General features: G+C 36.1%; 1 protein-coding gene and 1 long non-coding RNA gene across 4 annotated transcripts in view; one reads left to right on the forward strand and one right to left on the reverse strand.

Annotated features, from left to right (window-relative positions):
* Positions 1–26,291, reverse strand: part of LOC309486030 (uncharacterized protein) — a 177,327-nt gene that overhangs the window by 56,990 nt on the left and 94,046 nt on the right. The gene's annotated exons all lie outside the window — the stretch shown is intronic.
* LOC309486031 lies at positions 22,095–25,212 on the forward strand. Of its 2 annotated transcripts, none has more exons than XR_014201366.1 (5): positions 22,095–22,337; positions 23,009–23,110; positions 23,819–23,923; positions 24,060–24,175; positions 24,755–25,212. It is a non-coding gene; the product is annotated as an uncharacterized lncRNA (long non-coding RNA). The 2 variants fall into 2 exon arrangements; XR_014201367.1 differs by having other exon boundaries at positions 24,060–24,159.

Genomic DNA, 26,291 nt, shown 5'->3' on the forward strand with positions numbered 1-26,291 from the left:
TAAAATAAAATCTTTCAGTAATAAAACTGATTCACTATTTCAGTACACATTATCTTGCAACAATAGCCTGCATCCCAAACATCATCAGATAAAGGTTTGTTTTAATTTTTATGACAGATTTAAGTCCAAAGACTTTTACTATCCTTTACATTTATCAGTGGACCTTTTCTATACAAATAAAATAAAAATATATTTTAGGAAGCTTCTTTGGTGCATTTATTTGGTGCATGTTTCACTATTTGCTTTTGCTATATGTATACTTGAAGTAGCCTACACAGAAAAACTGAATCTCTAAATATCTATTCATAAATATTTATTTCTGTAAATTATATTTACATATAATAAACTAACTTTCTGATAGCCTACAGTGTAATATAAAATGGGACTGTGTATGAATGACTATGATTTGGGATTATATCAACTCGACAGTTAATATGCAAATTAATATGCCTTTTATAAATCAATCTGGAAGTCTAATAACACTTAATAAGGCAGAACACCTCATCAATTCTGCTCCAGATGTTTTTCAAAAAATTCTACTACTTTTATAGTGTACTGACATCTAGTGGAAAAAGAACAACATTGTTAGTACATGCAGGTATACAGTACATTTCTTATTGACATCAAACACCAACATTTAGTCATGAGGTAAGGTAACCAAAACCCAACGCCTAATAAACATCATAATGCTAAAGTCCACACAACATTAAATTATAACCATTATACTTTGATATTTTGTTGGTTTTAACTCATGGTATTTAGTAACCAAATCTTCAATACATATTTCAATACAATATTTCACTGTAATAATACTGTTTAATGCTGTGAAATCCTTTTTTTTTTTTTTTTTCACTGTGTTGCTGTGATATTACAGACCTTGTTGTGATATAACAGCAGGTTTTAGATTGCAATATTTTACTGTAAAATAAGAGTTAAATGCTGTAAAATCCAAGGATACTGTAGTTTTGACAGGTATTCGTTGGGATATTACAGGGAAACTTAATTACAACAAGTTACTGTAAAATAATACTGTTAATTATTGTGAAATGCTGGTAATTTCTAACAGTGTAAAATATAGATGTGAACCCTACATTTTTTTTTATTGGATGAATGAAAACCTTTTTTTCAGTGTGTGTGTGTGTATTGTTTTGGAAATATTTTTCTTTCTATATATAGATATGTAAACTGTATATTTATTTATTTGTCAATGACAACACACATTAATTAGCACATTAGGCTAATATGGATATATTCCCATGGAAATTCTTGGTTCTAACAATATATATTTGTAGATCTCATCAAAAGACAAATTAAACCCAATGTAACGTTACTATTGAAATTGATTTCTAGACATCGTAATGTTATTTCTTTCTATAAAATTGTTATTGTAGGCTACATAATATCTTATTTAGCATTGCATTAGCAACCTCTTTCCCCCGTATACGTATCCTATTCTTAGCTTCATTATTGTTAGTATTTTTTCACAGAAACACAGAATGACAAATGAAGAGTTCAGATGCAAAAGCCTCTAAGTGCCATCTGAAATTTTCTTCTAGAATGATCATTTTTATCAATCTCGTATATTTAAGTTCAGTAATTTCACTTAAATGACAATTCATTTTCATTGCCATTTAAGTGAAATTACTGAACTTAAATATACGAGCTTGATAAAAATGATCATTCTAGAAGAAAATTTCAGATGGCACTTAGAGGCTTTTTGCATCTGAACTCTTGAAATATAGTCTCAAGCACCACCGGCAGCCCATAGCCTACTGATTCTCTAAATTCACTGTAAATATAATCTTAATTTGAGTTTCATAAACTCGGCGTGGCGTTTGAAATCCGAATTTTATTATTCTCCATTTTTTCAATCAATACATATTACATAGCGAAAATAACCTGCTGAAAGAAGCAGTTTTTTTTTTGACAAGAGATATCGTTATGTTTCGCTCCTCTGTCTGCGCTTCAGAGAGCATCTAAAGCCGCTATAAACGTATGGAACGTTTTCAGTCAGGGAAACTGTTTCTCAAAGATGAGCAACGATTTATAGATTTATTTGGAACTATTTTCGTTGCCGATATATAGAGCAAAATGTAAGTCATGTAATATTTACGACTTAATATATAAAAAAAAAACGTCCTGCTGATGTTCGGGACAGCACTCTTTCTCGTCCTATCTGTTGCTTTTTTTAAATAATTGTCATACATAGAAAAAAACAAGGATAGCCTACAGGAACTTTTTTTGTGAATTATATTCTGTTTCAGAAATGTGCTTTTATTGTAATATCTGTAAAAAATAAAATAAAAATAAAAAAGTGGTCTGTTTGCTTAATAACAAAATGCATCTCAGCTTCACTTGCTCCCGTTTATGCACCAGCTGCAAATGCTAAAAATAAATAATAAACAGTGCTAGTTTTTGTATGAACAATCATGAATTAAAAAAGCTAAGTCAGTCTTTGTTTGTAGGCTATTGCATGTTCACTTTTAATACAGCGAAACAGCCTAGGTCTTCCATCCCTCACAAACTCGTGTGGTCGACTGTGACGTCACTCGTGTGGCCGACTGTTACGTCAACTCGGGTGGCCAACTGTGACGTCAACTCGGGTGGCCGACTGTGACGTCAATTGGCCGACTGTGACGTCAACTGTCGACTGTTATGTCATAATGATCGTGAGTATAAATAGTGCAGCGGATTTATTCTTCTTGTAGCGAGTCGGCGATTGTGAAATTACTATATACATTTACATTATGTGCATCTGAGTTGTGCATATTAGTAGGGAAATTGATACAAAATTGATTATTCAAATAATCTCTTCTGTTTCTCTTTCTTTCATAGTGTTTCACAGATATAAATTGCAAGAAGTATTGTTCACTTCTAGTTCATTTTCGAGTATGTCAACCATGCCCATCATTTTTGAGAGTGCAGAGCAGTCCTCATCAACTGAATTGTCAGATGAGCTCAATACGGCCCTTGCTGCGGGGCGGTGGTGGGCGATAATGGAAGTTTCAGACCCCATATCTGAGTATCCTGACTATGAGGACCTCATCTCAGACCAGTGGTGGGAAACAGTGGAGGAAGGAGAAACATCATGCCCCACATCCCTGGTCTTCAGTGATGCATCTGAGAAGGCTCATTCCCAGCACTCAGGCTTCTCAGATCGGAAATATGAGGAGGGAAAACTGAAGACCACGAAGCAGTGGAGGCAGCAGAACTCTCCCAGTGCTAAAAAAGAGGACCTCATCTCATCCCTGGTCTTCAGTGAAGCATCTGAGAAGGGAGAACTGAAGACCACGAAGCAGTGGAGGCAGCGGAACTCTCCCAGTGCTAAAAAAGAGGACCTCACCTCATCCCTGGTCTTCAGTGAAGCATCTGAGAAGGGAGAACTGAAGACCACAAAGCAGTGGAGGCAGCGGAACTCTCCCAGTGCTAAAAAAGAGGACCTCACCTCATCCCTGGTCTTCAGTGAAGCATCTGAGAAGGGAGAACTGAAGACCACAAAGCAGTGGAGGCAGCGGAACTCTCCCAGTGCTAAAAAAGAGGACCTCACCTCATCCCTGGTCTTCAGTGAAGCATCTGAGAAGGGAGAACTGAAGACCACAAAGCAGTGGAGGCAGCGGAACTCTCCCAGTGCTAAAAAAGAGGACCTCACCTCATCCCTGGTCTTCAGTGAAGCATCTGAGAAGGGAGAACTGAAGACCACAAAGCAGTGGAGGCAGCAGAACTCTCCCAGTGCTAAAAAAGAGGACCTCACCTCATCCCTGGTCTTCGGTGATACATTGGAGAAAGCTCAGCACTCAGCACCTGTGCCTGTTGTGTCCCCAAAGCGAGCACCTGTGCCTGCTGCATCTCCAAAGGGAGCACCTGTGCCTGCTGCATCTCCAAAGGGAGCACCTGTGCCTGCTGCGTGCCCAAAGGGAGCACCTGTGCCCATAGGGTCCCAAAAAAGAGGAAAACTCAGGATCCCCGAATATTTGACTCACCATCTGAAAAAGGCCGCTTTAGAAACACCCACACCCATCCAGTCACTACAGAGGGCACCAGTGGCTTCCTCAAAGGTGCTCACATGCTCCTCACATGGAGCACCAATGCCAGACAAGATCTCCAAGAGGAGAAATCCTAAAAACCCTGAGCTGCTGAGGCAGCATTTGCAAAATGCACCAGTGCTTGTGTCTTCCGCAAACCTCAGGATCCCAAAGCAGCAGAGGCAGAAGAATATCCAAAAGGGAGTGTCTGTGCCTGCCAAGATCCCACAGAGAACACTTGCTCCACCGTGTTCCCCACAGCAACCACCCAGTTGCTACCAAATTGACTATTTATGTAGCATATTTGCTAAATGTTGTGTCATTTCAAATATTTAATTGAAATTGTACATGCTTTATATGAATGCATGTACACATTAATAAAAGGTTTTCAAGCGGTGAGTGCCTCATCCAATAAAACATTTGTCTTAGTTTCAATTCATTTTACCATTATTTGTTTTATTTTGCAGGTAATATTTGTTTCGTTCAAAACATTGTTAAATATAAATATTTTTTCATTAAGAGCTCAACTAAGAAATATTTGTTTTTCAACGAATGTACAATTTCAAGGTTACTCGGCGAAGCCAGCGCACGGGCATTAAACACATATCTCGACCAGTCACTCTACTGCAGCGTTAAACAGATTTCAACAAGATTTCAACGTCAAACAAACCAGACAACTCATTTAAATCGTATTTTTCTACAAACTGTTAGCTAATCATTTTGTCAAGATGGCTACTGTAGTGGCACAGTCTCATTATATATTCGGATTGCGGACAGGAGTGAGGAATAATTTGTTGTATTTTGATGAGCAAACCATCATATTTCCGTGCGGAAACAACTGTGTGCGCTATAACATCAACCAAAAATGCCAGAAGTTTATTCCAGGTACTTTATTATAGTAAACATTAATTTTTAGACACTTCATACGTATTTTAATAGGCCTATATATTATATGTAATAGGCTATATAGTAGGTCTTGTAGCCTATATTATAGGCTCATAATATCATATGATAAGTATTAACGTAAATTATATCATTATCACTTGTCTCACTAGTCTTAATATAACTATTACTGGTTATTAACTGTATTTCTTGTGAATATCTGACTAATACACACATATGGGTCATATTTCTCCCAATATCAAATTAAAGAAATAAGAAGTTATATTTTACTATAACTTGAAATAAATAAAATAAAATCTTTCAGTAATAAAACTGATTCACTATTTCAGTACACATTATCTTGCAACAATAGCCTGCATCCCAAACATCATCAGATAAAGGTTTGTTTTAATTTTTATGACAGATTTAAGTCCAAAGACTTTTACTATCCTTTACATTTATCAGTGGACCTTTTCTATACAAATAAAATAAAAATATATTTTAGGAAGCTTCTTTGGTGCATTTATTTGGTGCATGTTTCACTATTTGCTTTTGCTATATGTATACTTGAAGTAGCCTACACAGAAAAACTGAATCTCTAAATATCTATTCATAAATATTTATTTCTGTAAATTATATTTACATATAATAAACTAACTTTCTGATAGCCTACAGTGTAATATAAAATGGGACTGTGTATGAATGACTATGATTTGGGATTATATCAACTCGACAGTTAATATGCAAATTAATATGCCTTTTATAAATCAATCTGGAAGTCTAATAACACTTAATAAGGCAGAACACCTCATCAATTCTGCTCCAGATGTTTTTCAAAAAATTCTACTACTTTTATAGTGTACTGACATCTAGTGGAAAAAGAACAACATTGTTAGTACAGGTATACAGTACATTTCTTATTGACATCAAACACCAACATTTAGTCATGAGGTAAGGTAACCAAAACCCAACGCCTAATAAACATCATAATGCTAAAGTCCACACAACATTAAATTATAACCATTATACTTTGATATTTTGTTGGTTTTAACTCATGGTATTTAGTAACCAAATCTTCAATACATATTTCAATACAATATTTCACTGTAATAATACTGTTTAATGCTGTGAAATCCTTTTTTTTTTTTTTTTTCACTGTGTTGCTGTGATATTACAGACCTTGTTGTGATATAACAGCAGGTTTTAGATTGCAATATTTTACTGTAAAATAAGAGTTAAATGCTGTAAAATCCAAGGATACTGTAGTTTTGACAGGTATTCGTTGGGATATTACAGGGAAACTTAATTACAACAAGTTACTGTAAAATAATACTGTTAATTATTGTGAAATGCTGGTAATTTCTAACAGTGTAAAATATAGATGTGAACCCTACATTTTTTTTTATTGGATGAATGAAAACCTTTTTTTCAGTGTGTGTGTGTGTATTGTTTTGGAAATATTTTTCTTTCTATATATAGATATGTAAACTATATATTTATTTATTTGTCAATGACAACACACATTAATTAGCACATTAGGCTAATATGGATATATTCCCATGGAAATTCTTGGTTCTAACAATATATATTTGTAGATCTCATCAAAAGACAAATTAAACCCAATGTAACGTTACTATTGAAATTGATTTCTAGACATCGTAATGTTATTTCTTTCTATAAAATTGTTATTGTAGGCTACATAATATCTTATTTAGCATTGCATTAGCAACCTCTTTCCCCCGTACACGTATCCTATTCTTAGCTTCATTATTGTTAGTATTTTTTCACAGAAACACAGAATGACAAATGAAGAGTTCAGATGCAAAAGCCTCTAAGTGCCATCTGAAATTTTCTTCTAGAATGATCATTTTTATCAATCTCGTATATTTAAGTTCAGTAATTTCACTTAAATGACAATTCATTTTCATTGCCATTTAAGTGAAATTACTGAACTTAAATATACGAGCTTGATAAAAATGATCATTCTAGAAGAAAATTTCAGATGGCACTTAGAGGCTTTTTGCATCTGAACTCTTGAAATATAGTCTCAAGCACCACCGGCAGCCCATAGCCTACTGATTCTCTAAATTCACTGTAAATATAATCTTAATTTGAGTTTCATAAACTCGGCGTGGCGTTTGAAATCCGAATTTTATTATTCTCCATTTTTTCAATCAATACATATTACATAGCGAAAATAACCTGCTGAAAGAAGCAGTTTTTTTTTTGACAAGAGATATCGTTATGTTTCGCTCCTCTGTCTGCGCTTCAGAGAGCATCTAAAGCCGCTAAACGTATGGAACGTTTTCAGTCAGGGAAACTGTTTCTCAAAGATGAGCAACGATTTATAGATTTATTTGGAACTATTTTCGTTGCCGATATATAGAGCAAAATGTAAGTCATGTAATATTTACGACTTAATATATAAAAAAAAAAACGTCCTGCTGATGTTCGGGACAGCACTCTTTCTCGTCCTATCTGTTGCTTTTTTTAAATAATTGTCATACATAGAAAAAAACAAGGATAGCCTACAGGAACTTTTTTTGTGAATTATATTCTGTTTCAGAAATGTGCTTTTATTGTAATATCTGTAAAAAATTAAATAAAAATAAAAAAGTGGTCTGTTTTCTTAATAACAAAATGCATCTCAGCTTCACTTGCTCCCGTTTATGCACCAGCTGCAAATGCTAAAAATAAATAATAAACAGTGCTAGTTTTTGTATGAACAATCATGAATTAAAAAAGCTAAGTCAGTCTTTGTTTGTATTGCATGTTCACTTTTAATACAGCGAAACAGCCTAGGTCTTCCATCCCTCACAAACTCGTGTGGTCGACTGTGACGTCACCCGTGTGGCCGACTGTTACGTCAACTCGGGTGGCCAACTGTGACGTCAACTCGGGTGGCCGACTGTGACGTCAATTGGCCGACTGTGACGTCAACTGTCGACTGTTACGTCATAATGATCGTGAGTATAAATAGTGCAGCGGATTTATTCTTCTTGTAGCGAGTCGGCGATTGTGAAATTACTATATACATTTACATTATGTGCATCTGAGTTGTGCATATTAGTAGGGAAATTGATACAAAATTGATTATTCAAATAATCTCTTCTGTTTCTCTTTCTTTCATAGTGTTTCACAGATATAAATTGCAAGAAGTATTGTTCACTTCTAGTTCATTTTCGAGTATGTCAACCATGCCCATCATTTTTGAGAGTGCAGAGCAGTCCTCATCAACTGAATTGTCAGATGAGCTCAATACGGCCCTTGCTGCGGGGCGGTGGTGGGCGATAATGGAAGTTTCAGACCCCATATCTGAGTATCCTGACTATGAGGACCTCATCTCAGACCAGTGGTGGGAAACAGTGGAGGAAGGAGAAACATCATGCCCCACATCCCTGGTCTTCAGTGATGCATCTGAGAAGGCTCATTCCCAGCACTCAGGCTTCTCAGATCGGAAATATGAGGAGGGAAAACTGAAGACCACGAAGCAGTGGAGGCAGCAGAACTCTCCCAGTGCTAAAAAAGAGGACCTCATCTCATCCCTGGTCTTCAGTGAAGCATCTGAGAAGGGAGAACTGAAGACCACGAAGCAGTGGAGGCAGCGGAACTCTCCCAGTGCTAAAAAAGAGGACCTCACCTCATCCCTGGTCTTCAGTGAAGCATCTGAGAAGGGAGAACTGAAGACCACAAAGCAGTGGAGGCAGCGGAACTCTCCCAGTGCTAAAAAAGAGGACCTCACCTCATCCCTGGTCTTCAGTGAAGCATCTGAGAAGGGAGAACTGAAGACCACAAAGCAGTGGAGGCAGCGGAACTCTCCCAGTGCTAAAAAAGAGGACCTCACCTCATCCCTGGTCTTCAGTGAAGCATCTGAGAAGGGAGAACTGAAGACCACAAAGCAGTGGAGGCAGCGGAACTCTCCCAGTGCTAAAAAAGAGGACCTCACCTCATCCCTGGTCTTCAGTGAAGCATCTGAGAAGGGAGAACTGAAGACCACAAAGCAGTGGAGGCAGCGGAACTCTCCCAGTGCTAAAAAAGAGGACCTCACCTCATCCCTGGTCTTCGGTGATACATTGGAGAAAGCTCAGCACTCAGCACCTGTGCCTGTTGTGTCCCCAAAGCGAGCACCTGTGCCTGCTGCATCTCCAAAGCGAGCACCTGTGCCTGCTGCATCTCCAAAGGGAGCACCTGTGCCTGCTGCATCTCCAAAGGGAGCACCTGTGCCTGCTGCGTGCCCAAAGGGAGCACCTGTGCCCATAGGGTCCCAAAAAAGAGGAAAACTCAGGATCCCCGAATATTTGACTCACCATCTGAAAAAGGCCGCTTTAGAAACACCCACACCCATCCAGTCACTACAGAGGGCACCAGTGGCTTCCTCAAAGGTGCTCACATGCTCCTCACATGGAGCACCAATGCCAGACAAGATCTCCAAGAGGAGAAATCCTAAAAACCCTGAGCTGCTGAGGCAGCATTTGCAAAATGCACCAGTGCTTGTGTCTTCCGCAAACCTCAGGATCCCAAAGCAGCAGAGGCAGAAGAATATCCAAAAGGGAGTGTCTGTGCCTGCCAAGATCCCACAGAGAACACTTGCTCCACCGTGTTCCCCACAGCAACCACCCAGTTGCTACCAAATTGACTATTTATGTAGCATATTTGCTAAATGTTGTGTCATTTCAAATATTTAATTGAAATTGTACATGCTTTATATGAATGCATGTACACATTAATAAAAGGTTTTCAAGCGGTGAGTGCCTCATCCAATAAAACATTTGTCTTAGTTTCAATTCATTTGACCATTATTTGTTTTATTTTGCAGGTAATATTTGTTTCGTTCAAAACATTGTTAAATATAAATATTTTTTCATTAAGAGCTCAACTAAGAAATATTTTTTTTCAACGAATGTACAATTTCAAGGTTACTCGGCGAAGCCAGCGCACGGGCATTAAACATATCTCGACCAGTCACTCTACTGCAGCGTTAAACAGATTTCAACAAGATTTCAACGTCAAACAAACCAGACAACTCATTTAAATCGTATTTTTCTACAAACTGTTAGCTAATCATTTTGTCAAGATGGCTACTGTAGTGGCACAGTCTCATTATATATTCGGATTGCGGACAGGAGTGAGGAATAATTTGTTGTATTTTGATGAGCAAACCATCATATTTCCGTGCGGAAACAACTGTGTGCGCTATAACATCAACCAAAAATGCCAGAAGTTTATTCCAGGTAGGCTACTTTATTATAGTAAACATAAATTTTTGGACACTTCATACGTATTTTAATAGGCCTATATATTATATGTAATAGGCTATATAGTAGGTCTTGTAGCCTATATTATAGGCTCATAATAATAAGAAGTTATATTTTACTATAACTTGAAATAAATAAAATAAAATCTTTCAGTAATAAAACTGATTCACTATTTCAGTACACATTATCTTGCAACAATAGCCTGCATCCCAAACATCATCAGATAAAGGTTTGTTTTAATTTTTATGACAGATTTAAGTCCAAAGACTTTTACTATCCTTTACATTTATCAGTGGACCTTTTCTATACAAATAAAATAAAAATATATTTTAGGAAGCTTCTTTGGTGCATTTATTTGGTGCATGTTTCACTATTTGCTTTTGCTATACTTGAAGTAGCCTACACAGAAAAACTGAATCTCTAAATATCTATTCATAAATATTTATTTCTGTAAATTATATTTACATATAATAAACTAACTTTCTGATAGCCTACAGTGTAATATAAAATGGGACTGTGTATGAATGACTATGATTTGGGATTATATCAACTCGACAGTTACTATGCAAATTAATATGCCTTTTATAAATCAATCTGGAAGTCTAATAACACTTAATAAGGCAGAACACCTCATCAATTCTGCTCCAGATGTTTTTCAAAAAATTCTACTACTTTTATAGTGTACTGACATCTAGTGGAAAAAGAACAACATTGTTAGTACAGGTATACAGTACATTTCTTATTGACATCAAACACCAACATTTAGTCATGAGGTAAGGTAACCAAAACCCAACGCCTAATAAACATCATAATGCTAAAGTCCACACAACATTAAATTATAACCATTATACTTTGATATTTTGTTGGTTTTAACTCATGGTATTTAGTAACCAAATCTTCAATACATATTTCAATACAATATTTCACTGTAATAATACTGTTTAATGCTGTGAAATCCTTTTCTTTTTTTTTTTTTTCACTGTGTTGCTGTGATATTACAGACCTTGTTGTGATATAACAGCAGGTTTTAGATTGCAATATTTTACTGTAAAATAAGAGTTAAATGCTGTAAAATCCAAGGATACTGTAGTTTTTACAGGTATTCGTTGGGATATTACAGGGAAACTTAATTACAACAAGTTACTGTAAAATAATACTGTTAATTATTGTGAAATGCTGGTAATTTCTAACAGTGTAAAATATAGATGTGAACCCTACATTTTTTTTTATTGGATGAATGAAAACCTTTTTTTCAGTGTGTGTGTGTGTATTGTTTTGGAAATATTTTTCTTTCTATATATAGATATGTAAACTGTATATTTATTTATTTGTCAATGACAACACACATTAATTAGCACATTAGGCTAATATGGATATATTCCCATGGAAATTCTTGGTTCTAACAATATATATTTGTAGATCTCATCAAAAGACAAATTAAACCCAATGTAACGTTACTATTGAAATTGATTTCTAGACATCGTAATGTTATTTCTTTCTATAAAATTGTTATTGTAGGCTACATAATATCTTATTTAGCATTGCATTAGCAACCTCTTTCCCCCGTATACGTATCCTATTCTTAGCTTCATTATTGTTAGTATTTTTTCACAGAAACACAGAATGACAAATGAAGAGTTCAGATGCAAAAGCCTCTAAGTGCCATCTGAAATTTTCTTCTAGAATGATCATTTTTATCAATCTCGTATATTTAAGTTCAGTAATTTCACTTAAATGACAATTCATTTTCATTGCCATTTAAGTGAAATTACTGAACTTAAATATACGAGCTTGATAAAAATGATCATTCTAGAAGAAAATTTCAGATGGCACTTAGAGGCTTTTTGCATCTGAACTCTTGAAATATAGTCTCAAGCACCACCGGCAGCCCATAGCCTACTGATTCTCTAAATTCACTGTAAATATAATCTTAATTTGAGTTTCATAAACTCGGCGTGGCGTTTGAAATCCGAATTTTATTATTCTCCATTTTTTCAATCAATACATATTACATAGCGAAAATAACCTGCTGAAAGAAGCAGTTTTTTTTTTGACAAGAGATATCGTTATGTTTCGCTCCTCTGTCTGCGCTTCAGAGAGCATCTAAAGCCGCTAAACGTATGGAACGTTTTCAGTCAGGGAAACTGTTTCTCAAAGATGAGCAACGATTTATAGATTTATTTGGAACTATTTTCGTTGCCGATATATAGAGCAAAATGTAAGTCATGTAATATTTACGACTTAATATATAAAAAAAAAACGTCCTGCTGATGTTCGGGACAGCACTCTTTCTCGTCCTATCTGTTGCTTTTTTAAAATAATTGTCATACATAGAAAAAAACAAGGATAGCCTACAGGAACTTTTTTTGTGAATTATATTCTGTTTCAGAAATGTGCTTTTATTGTAATATCTGTAAAAAATAAAATAAAAATAAAAAAGTGGTCTGTTTGCTTAATAACAAAATGCATCTCAGCTTCACTTGCTCCCGTTTATGCACCAGCTGCAAATGCTAAAAATAAATAATAAACAGTGCTAGTTTTTGTATGAACAATCATGAATTAAAAAAGCTAAGTCAGTCTTTGTTTGTATTGCATGTTCACTTTTAATACAGCGAAACAGCCTAGGTCTTCCATCCCTCACAAACTCGTGTGGTCGACTGTGACGTCACTCGTGTGGCCGACTGTTACGTCAACTCGGGTGGCCAACTGTGACGTCAACTCGGGTGGCCGACTGTGACGTCAATTGGCCGACTGTGACGTCAACTGTCGACTGTTACGTCATAATGATCGTGAGTATAAATAGTGCAGCGGATTTATTCTTCTTGTAGCGAGTCGGCGATTGTGAAATTACTATATACATTTACATTATGTGCATCTGAGTTGTGCATATTAGTAGGGAAATTGATACAAAATTGATTATTCAAATAATCTCTTCTGTTTCTCTTTCTTTCATAGTGTTTCACAGATATAAATTGCAAGAAGTATTGTTCACTTCTAGTTCATTTTCGAGTATGTCAACCATGCCCATCATTTTTGAGGAATTGTCAGATGAGCTCAATACGGCCCTTGCTGCGGGGCGGTGGTGGGCGATAATGGAAGTTTCAGACCCCATATCTGAGTATCCTGACTATGAGGACCTCATCTCAGACCAGTGGTGGGAAACAGTGGAGGAAGGAGAAACATCATGCCCCACATCCCTGGTCTTCAGTGATGCATCTGAGAAGGCTCATTCCCAGCACTCAGGCTTCTCAGATCGGAAATATGAGGAGGGAAAACTGAAGACCACGAAGCAGTGGAGGCAGCAGAACTCTCCCAGTGCTAAAAAAGAGGACCTCATCTCATCCCTGGTCTTCAGTGAAGCATCTGAGAAGGGAGAACTGAAGACCACGAAGCAGTGGAGGCAGCGGAACTCTCCCAGTGCTAAAAAAGAGGACCTCACCTCATCCCTGGTCTTCAGTGAAGCATCTGAGAAGGGAGAACTGAAGACCACAAAGCAGTGGAGGCAGCGGAACTCTCCCAGTGCTAAAAAAGAGGACCTCACCTCATCCCTGGTCTTCAGTGAAGCATCTGAGAAGGGAGAACTGAAGACCACAAAGCAGTGGAGGCAGCAGAACTCTCCCAGTGCTAAAAAAGAGGACCTCACCTCATCCCTGGTCTTCGGTGATACATTGGAGAAAGCTCAGCACTCAGCACCTGTGCCTGTTGTGTCCCCAAAGCGAGCACCTGTGCCTGCTGCATCTCCAAAGCGAGCACCTGTGCCTGCTGCATCTCCAAAGGGAGCACCTGTGCCTGCTGCATCTCCAAAGGGAGCACCTGTGCCTGCTGCGTGCCCAAAGGGAGCACCTGTGCCCATAGGGTCCCAAAAAAGAGGAAAACTCAGGATCCCCGAATATTTGACTCACCATCTGAAAAAGGCCGCTTTAGAAACACCCACACCCATCCAGTCACTACAGAGGGCACCAGTGGCTTCCTCAAAGGTGCTCACATGCTCCTCACATGGAGCACCAATGCCAGACAAGATCTCCAAGAGGAGAAATCCTAAAAACCCTGAGCTGCTGAGGCAGCATTTGCAAAATGCACCAGTGCTTGTGTCTTCCGCAAACCTCAGGATCCCAAAGCAGCAGAGGCAGAAGAATATCCAAAAGGGAGTGTCTGTGCTTGCCAAGATCCCACAGAGAACACTTGCTCCACCGTGTTCCCCACAGCAACCACCCAGTTGCTACCAAATTGACTATTTATGTAGCATATTTGCTAAATGTTGTGTCATTTCAAATATTTAATTGAAATTGTACATGCTTTATATGAATGCATGTACACATTAATAAAAGGTTTTCAAGCGGTGAGTGCCTCATCCAATAAAACATTTGTCTTAGTTTCAATTCATTTTACCATTATTTGTTTTATTTTGCAGGTAATATTTGTTTCGTTCAAAACATTGTTAAATATAAATATTTTTTCATTAAGAGCTCAACTAAGAAATATTTGTTTTTCAACGAATGTACAATTTCAAGGTTACTCGGCGAAGCCAGCGCACGGGCATTAAACACATATCTCGACCAGTCACTCTACTGCAGCGTTAAACAGATTTCAACAAGATTTCAACGTCAAACAAACCAGACAACTCATTTAAATCGTATTTTTCTACAAACTGTTAGCTAATCATTTTGTCAAGATGGCTACTGTAGTGGCACAGTCTCATTATATATTCGGATTGCGGACAGGAGTGAGGAATAATTTGTTGTATTTTGATGAGCAAACCATCATATTTCCGTGCGGAAACAACTGTGTGCGCTATAACATCAACCAAAAATGCCAGAAGTTTATTCCAGGTACTTTATTATAGTAAACATTAATTTTTAGACACTTCATACGTATTTTAATAGGCCTATATATTATATGTAATAGGCTATATAGTAGGTCTTGTAGCCTATATTATAGGCTCATAATATCATATGATAAGTATTAACGTAAATTATATCATTATCACTTGTCTCACTAGTCTTAATATAACTATTACTGGTTATTAACTGTATTTCTTGTGAATATCTGACTAATACACACATATGGGTCATATTTCTCCCAATATCAAATTAAAGAAATAAGAAGTTATATTTTACTATAACTTGAAATAAATAAAATAAAATCTTTCAGTAATAAAACTGATTCACTATTTCAGTACACATTATCTTGCAACAATAGCCTGCATCCCAAACATCATCAGATAAAGGTTTGTTTTAATTTTTATGACAGATTTAAGTCCAAAGACTTTTACTATCCTTTACATTTATCAGTGGACCTTTTCTATACAAATAAAATAAAAATATATTTTAGGAAGCTTCTTTGGTGCATTTATTTGGTGCATGTTTCACTATTTGCTTTTGCTATATGTATACTTGAAGTAGCCTACACAGAAAAACTGAATCTCTAAATATCTATTCATAAATATTTATTTCTGTAAATTATATTTACATATAATAAACTAACTTTCTGATAGCCTACAGTGTAATATAAAATGGGACTGTGTATGAATGACTATGATTTGGGATTATATCAACTCGACAGTTACTATGCAAATTAATATGCCTTTTATAAATCAATCTGGAAGTCTAATAACACTTAATAAGGCAGAACACCTCATCAATTCTGCTCCAGATGTTTTTCAAAAAATTCTACTACTTTTATAGTGTACTGACATCTAGTGGAAAAAGAACAACATTGTTAGTACAGGTATACAGTACATTTCTTATTGACATCAAACACCAACATTTAGTCATGAGGTAAGGTAACCAAAACCCAACGCCTAATAAACATCATAATGCTAAAGTCCACACAACATTAAATTATAACCATTATACTTTGATATTTTGTTGGTTTTAACTCATGGTATTTAGTAACCAAATCTTCAATACATATTTCAATACAATATTTCACTGTAATAATACTGTTTAATGCTGTGAAATCCTTTTCTTTTTTTTTTTTTTCACTGTGTTGCTGTGATATTACAGACCTTGTTGTGATATAACAGCAGGTTTTAGATTGCAATATTTTACTGTAAAATAAGAGTTAAATGCTGTAAAATCCAAGGATACTGTAGTTTTGACAGGTATTCGTTGGGATATTACAGGGAAACTTAATTACAACAAGTTACTGTAAAATAATACTGTTAATTATTGTGAAATGCTGGTAATTTCTAACAGTGTAAAATATAGATGTGAACCCTACATTTTTTTTTATTGGATGAATGAAAACCTTTTTTTCAGTGTGTGTGTGTGTATTGTTTTGGAAATATTTTTCTTTCTATATATAGATATGTAAACTGTATATTTATTTATTTGTCAATGACAACACACATTAATTAGCACATTAGGCTAATATGGATATATTCCCATGGAAATTCTTGGTTCTAACAATATATATTTGTAGATCTCATCAAAAGACAAATTAAACCCAATGTAACGTTACTATTGAAATTGATTTCTAGACATCGTAATGTTATTTCTTTCTATAAAATTGTTATTGTAGGCTACATAATATCTTATTTAGCATTGCATTAGCAACCTCTTTCCCCCGTATACGTATCCTATTCTTAGCTTCATTATTGTTAGTATTTTTTCACAGAAACACAGAATGACAAATGAAGAGTTCAGATGCAAAAGCCTCTAAGTGCCATCTGAAATTTTCTTCTAGAATGATCATTTTTATCAATCTCGTATATTTAAGTTCAGTAATTTCACTTAAATGACAATTCATTTTCATTGCCATTTAAGTGAAATTACTGAACTTAAATATACGAGCTTGATAAAAATGATCATTCTAGAAGAAAATTTCAGATGGCACTTAGAGGCTTTTTGCATCTGAACTCTTGAAATATAGTCTCAAGCACCACCGGCAGCCCATAGCCTACAGATTCTCTAAATTCACTGTAAATATAATCTTAATTTGAGTTTCATAAACTCGGCGTGGCGTTTGAAATCCGAATTTTATTATTCTCCATTTTTTCAATCAATACATATTACATAGCGAAAATAACCTGCTGAAAGAAGCAGTTTTTTTTTTGACAAGAGATATCGTTATGTTTCGCTCCTCTGTCTGCGCTTCAGAGAGCATCTAAAGCCGCTAAACGTATGGAACGTTTTCAGTCAGGGAAACTGTTTCTCAAAGATGAGCAACGATTTATAGATTTATTTGGAACTATTTTCGTTGCCGATATATAGAGCAAAATGTAAGTCATGTAATATTTACGACTTAATATATTAAAAAAAAACGTCCTGCTGATGTTCGGGACAGCACTCTTTCTCGTCCTATCTGTTGCTTTTTTTAAATAATTGTCATACATAGAAAAAAACAAGGATAGCCTACAGGAACTTTTTTTGTGAATTGTATTCTGTTTCAGAAATGTGCTTTTATTGTAATATCTGTAAAAAATAAAATAAAAATAAAAAAGTGGTCTGTTTTCTTAATAACAAAATGCATCTCAGCTTCACTTGCTCCCGTTTATGCACCAGCTGCAAATGCTAAAAATAAATAATAAACAGTGCTAGTTTTTGTATGAACAATCATGAATTAAAAAAGCTAAGTCAGTCTTTGTTTGTATTGCATGTTCACTTTTAATACAGCGAAACAGCCTAGGTCTTCCATCCCTCACAAACTCGTGTGGTCGACTGTGACGTCACTCGTGTGGCCGACTGTTACGTCAACTCGGGTGGCCAACTGTGACGTCAACTCGGGTGGCCGACTGTGACGTCAATTGGCCGACTGTGACGTCAACTGTCGACTGTTACGTCATAATGATCGTGAGTATAAATAGTGCAGCGGATTTATTCTTCTTGTAGCGAGTCGGCGATTGTGAAATTACTATATACATTTACATTATGTGCATCTGAGTTGTGCATATTAGTAGGGAAATTGATACAAAATTGATTATTCAAATAATCTCTTCTGTTTCTCTTTCTTTCATAGTGTTTCACAGATATAAATTGCAAGAAGTATTGTTCACTTCTAGTTCATTTTCGAGTATGTCAACCATGCCCATCATTTTTGAGAGTGCAGAGCAGTCCTCATCAACTGAATTGTCAGATGAGCTCAATACGGCCCTTGCTGTGGGGCGGTGGTGGGCGATAATGGAAGTTTCAGACCCCATATCTGAGTATCCTGACTATGAGGACCTCATCTCAGACCAGTGGTGGGAAACAGTGGAGGAAGGAGAAACATCATGCCCCACATCCCTGGTCTTCAGTGATGCATCTGAGAAGGCTCATTCCCAGCACTCAGGCTTCTCAGATCGGAAATATGAGGAGGGAAAACTGAAGACCACGAAGCAGTGGAGGCAGCAGAACTCTCCCAGTGCTAAAAAAGAGGACCTCATCTCATCCCTGGTCTTCAGTGAAGCATCTGAGAAGGGAGAACTGAAGACCACGAAGCAGTGGAGGCAGCGGAACTCTCCCAGTGCTAAAAAAGAGGACCTCACCTCATCCCTGGTCTTCAGTGAAGCATCTGAGAAGGGAGAACTGAAGACCACAAAGCAGTGGAGGCAGCGGAACTCTCCCAGTGCTAAAAAAGAGGACCTCACCTCATCCCTGGTCTTCAGTGAAGCATCTGAGAAGGGAGAACTGAAGACCACAAAGCAGTGGAGGCAGCGGAACTCTCCCAGTGCTAAAAAAGAGGACCTCACCTCATCCCTGGTCTTCAGTGAAGCATCTGAGAAGGGAGAACTGAAGACCACAAAGCAGTGGAGGCAGCGGAACTCTCCCAGTGCTAAAAAAGAGGACCTCACCTCATCCCTGGTCTTCAGTGAAGCATCTGAGAAGGGAGAACTGAAGACCACAAAGCAGTGGAGGCAGCAGAACTCTCCCAGTGCTAAAAAAGAGGACCTCACCTCATCCCTGGTCTTCGGTGATACATTGGAGAAAGCTCAGCACTCAGCACCTGTGCCTGTTGTGTCCCCAAAGCGAGCACCTGTGCCTGCTGCATCTCCAAAGCGAGCACCTGTGCCTGCTGCATCTCCAAAGGGAGCACCTGTGCCTGCTGCATCTCCAAAGGGAGCACCTGTGCCTGCTGCGTGCCCAAAGGGAGCACCTGTGCCCATAGGGTCCCAAAAAAGAGGAAAACTCAGGATCCCCGAATATTTGACTCACCATCTGAAAAAGGCCGCTTTAGAAACACCCACACCCATCCAGTCACTACAGAGGGCACCAGTGGCTTCCTCAAAGGTGCTCACATGCTCCTCACATGGAGCACCAATGCCAGACAAGATCTCCAAGAGGAGAAATCCTAAAAACCCTGAGCTGCTGAGGCAGCATTTGCAAAATGCACCAGTGCTTGTGTCTTCCGCAAACCTCAGGATCCCAAAGCAGCAGAGGCAGAAGAATATCCAAAAGGGAGTGTCTGTGCCTGCCAAGATCCCACAGAGAACACTTGCTCCACCGTGTTCCCCACAGCAACCACCCAGTTGCTACCAAATTGACTATTTATGTAGCATATTTGCTAAATGTTGTGTCATTTCAAATATTTAATTGAAATTGTACATGCTTTATATGAATGCATGTACACATTAATAAAAGGTTTTCAAGCGGTGAGTGCCTCATCCAATAAAACATTTGTCTTAGTTTCAATTCATTTGACCATTATTTGTTTTATTTTGCAGGTAATATTTGTTTCGTTCAAAACATTGTTAAATATAAATATTTTTCCATTAAGAGCTCAACTAAGAAATATTTGTTTTTCAACGAATGTACAATTTCAAGGTTACTCGGCGAAGCCAGCGCACGGGCATTAAACACATATCTCGACCAGTCACTCTACTGCAGCGTTAAACAGATTTCAACAAGATTTCAACGTCAAACAAACCAGACAACTCATTTAAATCGTATTTTTCTACAAACTGTTAGCTAATCATTTTGTCAAGATGGCTACTGTAGTGGCACAGTCTCATTATATATTCGGATTGCGGACAGGAGTGAGGAATAATTTGTTGTATTTTGATGAGCAAACCATCATATTTCCGTGCGGAAACAACTGTGTGCGCTATAACATCAACCAAAAATGCCAGAAGTTTATTCCAGGTACTTTATTATAGTAAACATTAATTTTTGGACACTTCATACGTATTTTAATAGGCCTATATATTATATGTAATAGGCTATATAGTAGGTCTTGTAGCCTATATTATAGGCTCATAATATCATATGATAAGTATTAACGTAAATTATATCATTATCACTTGTCTCACTAGTCTTAATATAACTATTACTGGTTATTAACTGTATTTCTTGTGAATATCTGACTAATACACACATATGGGTCATATTTCTCCCAATATCAAATTAAAGAAATAAGAAGTTATATTTTACTATAACTTGAAATAAATAAAATAAAATCTTTCAGTAATAAAACTGATTCACTATTTCAGTACACATTATCTTGCAACAATAGCCTGCATCCCAAACATCATCAGATAAAGGTTTGTTTTAATTTTTATGACAGATTTAAGTCCAAAGACTTTTACTATCCTTTACATTTATCAGTGGACCTTTTCTATACAAATAAAATAAAAATATATTTTAGGAAGCTTCTTTGGTGCATTTATTTGGTGCATGTTTCACTATTTGCTTTTGCTATATGTATACTTGAAGTAGCCTACACAGAAAAACTGAATCTCTAAATATCTATTCATAAATATTTATTTCTGTAAATTATATTTACATATAATAAACTAACTTTCTGATAGCCTACAGTGTAATATAAAATGGGACTGTGTATGAATGACTATGATTTGGGATTATATCAACTCGACAGTTAATATGCAAATTAATATGCCTTTTATAAATCAATCTGGAAGTCTAATAACACTTAATAAGGCAGAACACCTCATCAATTCTGCTCCAGATGTTTTTCAAAAAATTCTACTACTTTTATAGTGTACTGACATCTAGTGGAAAAAGAACAACATTGTTAGTACAGGTATACAGTACATTTCTTATTGACATCAAACACCAACATTTAGTCATGAGGTAAGGTAACCAAAACCCAACGCCTAATAAACATCATAATGCTAAAGTCCACACAACATTAAATTATAACCATTATACTTTGATATTTTGTTGGTTTTAACTCATGGTATTTAGTAACCAAATCTTCAATACATATTTCAATACAATATTTCACTGTAATAATACTGTTTAATGCTGTGAAATCCTTTTTTTTTTTTTTTTTCACTGTGTTGCTGTGATATTACAGACCTTGTTGTGATATAACAGCAGGTTTTAGATTGCAATATTTTACTGTAAAATAAGAGTTAAATGCTGTAAAATCCAAGGATACTGTAGTTTTTACAGGTATTCGTTGGGATATTACAGCAACCCTGTATCACATGAAATACGTTCTGAGGAAACTATTTTGCAAATCGCAATTACGTTACATGCCAACATATAAGCAGTGCTATTACGTTGGTCCTTAACCTAATATAAGCAGTGCTATTACGTTGGTCCTTAACCTAATATAGCCAATCTATTGCAGTGCTATATTACGTTTGTCCTGAACATAATAAATCCAAAGCAGGTTTCGTAGCATCTAATGCTGTTCATTTTGTTTTCATTATTTACTCCCTTTTTTCTCATTGGGCTACAAAATATTATCTATGCCAGGGCGAGTCAAATGGCGGCACCCAGATCATTTTTATCTGGCCCTTAAACTTGTTTTTGATGATTAAAACCCCTCGCAATCTGATATCAAAGTCCCCGCAAATGTTTAGCGCGTTCAGCGGTGATTTTAACAACGCACGCGATCATTCAGCGGTGAGTTTAACAACCGAGTCTCACGGCAGTTCGTGATATGGTCACGTAATTTAATCTATTGATTCGTGCCACGGACACGTTTATTTCGTTATTTATTTTTTATTTTTTTAAACTAATGTATTTTCAATTGGAAGCGTCTTTCGTGATAACAGCATGATTCTTTGCAGCAGAGAAGCTGTTTAATCAACATTTATTCACGAGATCTTATGTATTTTTATGTATTTTTTTAATGTTATTATTTCGATCTTATTGCCGGGGAAGCTGGATTGCTTTGCTGTTTATTGATATTTTTAAAATTATATTTTATCAGTAGGAAATCGCGCTGAAGAAGTCTCGTTCCGAACACATCGCGATATTTGGCATCAGTTCACGTGTGTCAGATGTTGGTAAGTAAATAAATACCTAAATACGCTGTCCTATAATGTGTGATATCATGTCTTTTCTGTTTGTCGATATTAATCTGCCATTATATCTGCCATCTCCACGGAGACTTTGCGTTTCATTGCTTTCTAATTCAAAACAGGGTGATTAACACTGCCTGTCACGTGACGTGCTATAGGCTTAGATATTCATATCAGATTAAAAATAGTACAATTATTTCCAAAGTTGTATTTGTAGTAGAAGCACAGTAAAAACAACACTTACCATGCTTTTACCACAGTAACATTAGTTTTACTGTGATAAGTGTAGTAAAAAGACAGTAATCACAAAACTTACCATGCTTTTACAGTACCACACTATTTGTAGTTTTAATGTGGTACTTATTGTAAATGCACAGTAACCACAACACTTACCATGCTTTTACCACAGTAACCATAGTTTTACTGTGATTGGTTTAGTAAAGGACAGTAATCACAAAACTTACCATGCTTTTACCTCAGTATTGATTGATAGTTTTAAAGTGATATTTGTTGTAAATGCATATTAACCACAACACTTGCCATGTTTGTAAGGCTTTATAATGTAACATCCAATATTTGTAAGGTATATCAGTACTTTTTCCTTTAAATAATCCTATATATTATACATAATGATATTTTCTTTTCTCTTTTTTCAGCTGAAAAGACCAAAAGGGCCTTTCGGACTCAGTCAGCCCATTATTGTTGGAGGAGAAGTAAACGGAGGAGACGGACAGCTTCAAAGGCAAATATTCGCAATGGTATGTGTGTGTTGGTTTTAACCCTAAATCAAACATTTTATCAAGCATTTGTTGTTTCTTAAAACTTTTCTCACAAAACCCATAGCCCAATCAGTACAAACAGAGACTGAAAGTCTTGATATTTCACAAGATTTAACAAGTTGTCAAATTCGTATGATACTCGTACATATTTGTATACTCGTACACAATCCTGCAGCTTTTACTCTTAGTGCTGTCATTGGCTACTGCCTCAATTCCTGTACATATTTATCGCGATATTTGTAAATCAGTTGCGCCCCTTCTTGGAAAGTTGTCGGATGTCACACACACTGTCAGAAAGTTTATATTAATTGTAAATTGGACCCTGTCTGTTTATGTTCCAGTAATACATGATGTCTCTCCACACCTCATAACCTACCTCTGTTTGCAAGAGTGGAAAAGCTTATCTGACTTGTCACATGACATTAGATACTCGATTATTTTGTCATAATCAGATCAGTTACACTGCTGATAACTGTCCCGTTTGCATGTAAATCATTTTCATGATTATTGCTTGCTATTAAAGACATACTTTTATTCATAGAAATGCCCACATATCAGTGAACTTAATACATAAAAATGCTTTTAACATTTAATTATGCAACACTCTTTACAGAAAACATATCCTACAGTTATAAACTGACTATTTGCAAGTAATGTATTAAAATTACCTTCCTTTCTGTTTTGCAGGATTACTTAGTCCTTTTTTTTTAAAGCTTTACCAATATCAAACTCAACCCTCACAAGAGCTACTAGTGAGTCGCAGCGAATCTTGCCGTGATCAGCCCTTCCCAGGTGAAGTTTCTTAATATATCAGTATTTACTCATCAAATGTTCTCTCCTGAATCATATGGTAAATTAACTTATTTATAACTGTCTTAATTTGTGTTTCAAGAACAATAGAGTAAGTCGAGACTTTCTTGTTTTACAGCCGAGAAGGAAGACCAGTCCTTATATCAACGCAAGCTAATCGAATAAGTCCTTTGTTTCGGGTGAGGAAGGAACATCTGGTGCCCAAAGACGACAGAAAAGTGCGTGAGTCCATTGGTATGTCTTGTATTGAAACAATGCTGTAATATGTAGTACATAATTTGATGTTGACAATTTTACATTGTACAGGTTATCACTTGGTTTTTGACCAAGTGAAGCTCTTGAAACAATTGACAGAAGAGTATGTTGTCTGGAAAGAAATCAAGCATCCCTGGCAAAGGCTCAAAAGAGACCATGCCTTTCTAAAAAATCTTTTAAAATGTGTTGCTGTTGATATGGTTAAAACTGTTTTTGTTCAGTACTTAGCTTATATTATGTGCTGCAATATATATATATATATATATATATATATATATATATATACTTCAATGTGTATATTATATAATGTACTGACTGCTGCTTTATAAATTTATGTAAGGAACAGGCAACTCTGGCCCTTTGCATTCTACTTTTTGAGGTTAGTTAAGAGTTAACCTCCAACCCTAATCAAGCACATCTGAAAATTTTAACCAAAGTCTTCAAGTTTACTTCTAGACAATAGGCAGTAAACCATCACTGCTTTAAATCATGCAGAACATAAGCTGACCCGACTGTCCATTAAACAACTTGGTTTCTGTTTTTTTGTTTTACTTTCAGACCAGGACTGGAGAACGCCTGACAATGGGATGTTGAGACTTCTTCTTCTGGTTGAGAAAAAGCTACACCACATCAGTGATCACATCTTCTGTTCTTCAACTGAACAAACTGTTTAGACGAGGAAGAAGAACACGATAGAGACATACAGGGAAGAACAAGAAACCAGTTTATCACAGCTAAACTGGTTTCTTGCTCTTCCCTGTATGTCTCTATTGTGTTCTTCTAATGAATCATTATTTTCCAACACAATATCAAATCTGTTTTCTGTAGGTGACTGAATATGATTATCTGGCACTCGTTTTGTGGCTTCAGCAGCTGTGAATGGATTCAAATGATGTTAATGTATTTTTGAAGACACATTTTTATTTATCTTGAATCTCATTTGTCTTTATGCTACTTTATCAACTGTATGCTTTGTTCTCCAATAAAGTGTTGTTTAATAAAGTATGGTGACTATTTTGTTTTGAAAGTTGTGTTTGGTACAGTAAATATAAATTTTTATTTGAGACATTTTCATTTCTTATTTCTTTAAAAATAACTACATATAATTAATAACTTATAAATAACTAAATATAATTAATTACCATGATTTTTTTACTTGGAACATAAAAATTTAGATCTGGTTAATGATATTTGGGACAACAATGCAACAAAAGTTGCACATACTTGCATGTATGCCAGTTTGCAGTGAAATAAAAGGAAGCTATGTGAATAACAAGAGGCTGCAGTGGGCTATCTTGCTATAAATACTTAAAGCTTAATTGATGATGATCCATGTTGATCATTCTAGTATACTCTATATAGTATACTCTATATATCACTGATGTCAGGAATATAAGCAGCAAGAGGGGGTGAAAAGGAAATGTTGGCACTGTTTTTTTGTTGTTTTATTGAATGGTGCATTATCCTTGTGTAATAGTAATAGTATGTGTAGATCTGTGTAGATTATACTGTCCTTCCACCCCCAGGGGCCCAGCAATGGCCCCCAGAAGAGCAAACAAATGCACATTTCAAATGGCTGTAACTCAAAGTCTGGTTAGTGTATCAAAGAGAAAATTGGCTGGACAACTGCTTATACTATGTTTAATAAATAATGTTGGCCACAGTTTTCAGACATATATGGAAAGCTGGCATAAAGGTTATTTTTAAAGTGCTCACAGTAAAATATCAAATTTCAGCCTGTCCCTCATATATGTCATAAAGGTTTGCACAATGAACAAAATTAGATATCCAGTTGTCCATTAAATATATTATTTATTTAACATTTATTGTTTTATTACTAAACGTTTTAAACTATATTACCCACATATCTCTGTCATTCTATCAGTGGAACAGGAAGCATGGGCTGTGTAGTTCATTGAAATGTGCAGACATGCTTAGGGTTAGGGTTAGGATCTCGGTAAAGGAGTAATTTCTCACAACATAGAGACACTTTATAGTTAGCTTAATGTATAACTAACGTAATAATAACACCAAAACATACTTTGTAACATGAAGCGCCGTTTTATATGGGTTAAACGATTGTCCAATCACAGCG

This window comes from Leuciscus leuciscus (assembly GCF_965113295.1).
Source record: "Leuciscus leuciscus genome assembly, chromosome: 22".
In the NCBI taxonomy this organism is placed as follows: domain Eukaryota; kingdom Metazoa; phylum Chordata; class Actinopteri; order Cypriniformes; family Leuciscidae; genus Leuciscus; species Leuciscus leuciscus.